This window comes from Nestor notabilis, unplaced genomic scaffold (genome assembly GCF_000696875.1).
Source record: "Nestor notabilis isolate BGI_N333 unplaced genomic scaffold, ASM69687v1 scaffold19889, whole genome shotgun sequence".
NCBI lineage: Eukaryota > Metazoa > Chordata > Aves > Psittaciformes > Psittacidae > Nestor > Nestor notabilis.
The window spans coordinates 18,327-20,849 of record NW_009945644.1 but is presented as its reverse complement, the minus strand read 5'-3'; the positions used below and the strand labels follow the sequence as shown (position 1 = coordinate 20,849).

General features: G+C 54.9%; 1 protein-coding gene across 1 annotated transcript in view; it reads left to right on the top strand.

Moving 5' to 3' along the window:
• Positions 1 to 2,523, top strand: part of LOC104412289 (1-phosphatidylinositol 4,5-bisphosphate phosphodiesterase gamma-1-like) — a gene marked incomplete at its 5' end in the record, with an annotated part of 19,631 nt that overhangs the window by 611 nt on the left and 16,497 nt on the right.

Here is a 2,523-nt window from a genome sequence, read left to right as displayed (position 1 = left end):
GGACACAGTGGGCTGCGCAGCCATAGTGGGTTGTCTGGCCAAGGTAGGATGTCCAGATAGGGTTGGGTGTCAGGACAAAGCGGGGTGCCCAGCCACAATGGGGTGCCCGCCCGTGGTGGGGTCTCTGGCCATGACGGAGTGCCTGGACATGGTGCGAACAAGCTCATCCCTCCCAGCTGATGTGTCCCACCAGTTGCCATGAGGGTCAAGCTGCTGCTATTTCATCCCCAGGGCTTTAGACCCTCCCTGGCAAGGAGGTAAAAGAGGTGGTCACCACCCGACCTGCTCATGGTGCTTTTAACCCCCAAACTAGGGTGCTCAGGCTGATGGGACAGGCAGCAGGGTGGGCTGGAGCATGGTGGTGGCCCCTTGTAGCCCAGAGAGGACTTGGCCAGTTGGGCTCTGTCCCATGTGCATTAATGATGAGTCAGTGCAAAGTTTGGACTGGTGGCACTGGTGAAGCTCCCACTGGAACATCCATGAAAATCACCCTTACTTGTGGATTTGCTGGTGGCTCGTACACTGTTAGGGCATATTCCTACCGCTGGGCATCAGTGGGGCTCCATGCCTTGGTGCTCATCACCTCAAGGCTTGCACCTCCCCTTAAATTGAGCTAAAAAGAGCCAGAGGATGAAAACTCGAGGTTGGGGTGGCGTGGAGTTACACCATCACCTCATCCCACATCCCCGCATGGTGAGGAACCCAGTTTTGGGACATCATCTCACTTGGGTGCTGGCAAAGGCCACCCTGGAGGTTTGGGAGGTGACAGGTACTTTTCTCCTGGTGGACGCAGAGGGTGTCATTAAAAACCACCAATCACCCACCCAAAAATCATCACCCTCCTCTAATTCTGTGTGAGTCAGAGCAAAACCCAGGAGGGATCAGCTCCTGCATGGTGGGACCAACCCTAGGCTGGACGGGCAGCCATGGTGAGGCTTAGAGCTGGGAAGGAGGGTGGCACCCGGGGATGAGCATCAACATGAGCAGGATCCAGTGCTTGTCCAGACCTGCTGGGTGCAGGAGCAGGTTTGGAGGAGGAGGAGGGATGGGTAAGAGGAGGAAGGACACCCCTTTTGGAGAAGAGCTTGTTCTCCACTCATGGAAATAACGTGTTTCCAGGTCCTTGGGTGCTTTAAGGAGCACCAGGTCGGGGGTTTGGGTCACTCCTGGTTTCCTGCCTCAGTTTCCCCACTAGAGCCTTGGGATCTATCTTCTACCAGGTGGCAGCCCAAAGCCCCAGTGGGAATGAGCGGGCATTCCCTCCAAGGGGGAAAACAAAGGAAAATCCCTCTGGAAGTGGCACAATCCTGCTACCCAACCCCACCACTCACTATCCCCAGTCCAGAGTGAGTACAACCTCATTTTGGGCATCTTCATCTCCTGATCCAGCCCCTCTCCATGCTCACAGGTCACTTGCTGTGGTATTATGGAAGCGCCAGGATCTCCTGTTCATCCCCAGGGTCTTGCTTCCACCCCACTCCCAACCTCACGCCTGCCTGGACCATTTTAATCCCCCCATCAAGCAGGCACCCCCCTTGCAGAGGGATTAACGGGACAACCCAGAGCTCTGATGTCTCTGTTAGGGACAGGCAGGGCTCTTCCCTGGATTCCTGACCTGCCCCTGGATTCCCAGCACCACAAAAGCTAATTACGTGCTTCATTAAGCAGCTGATGGACACATGTCTATGCCAATGGGGTCGCCTATGGTGTCACCTCCAAAGTTAACCTCATCCTGGAGGATTTCCACCTCGTTGCCCTCAGCAGACCCTGGTCCCTAAGGAAATCGAGCAGAAAATAGCAGAAACCAGCCCAAAATGGCTCTTTGCATGAGATTAAAAGGAATAAGGGTGAAGGCAGCTTGACAGACCCAAGAAGATATCTAAGGGTTGGTTTGCCACCACAATGACTACTCGGGATCACACCTCCAGCCTCACTAACACCAAGTAATGAGAAATAGGATCATTTGGGGGGGAGGAAATCCAGATGGGGTTGAACACTGTCGGACCAGCAGGAAATCCTTTATTTCAGGTCTTAAATCAGCATCACAGTACCACAGGTCACCCAAACCCCCCCTCTCCAGGAGGGTCTGAGCTGCCACGTGTCCTGCAAGAAGGGACGCCCAAGGTGAACACAAGGGGACATGGTTTGTGCCACCGCAGCACTGCCCAGGCCAGTGGGATTTCCCAGCACAGCCGTTCCCTCCAGCCACTTTGGCTTTGCTTTTCTCCTAATGCATTAAGAGAACTCAGAGGCTCTCAGCATCCCTAAAAGCCTCTGGGCAGAACCTGATCCCTCATCATCTTCCCACCATTTCAAACCTTCATTGCCCCACGCTTTGCACTAGAAAAGAAAAGGGATTGTCACAGCTGGAACTGGCTTCCAGAGTGTTTTAATGCGGGACCCCTGAGACAATGCGGGGAGGAGTTTGGAGCCAGAGTTCTGACATGATCCCTGCAAATCCGCTGCAGATGTGGCTTCCAGGAAGCCGCCGGCCGCGGTCGCATTGCGCAGCCCCCGCGCCGC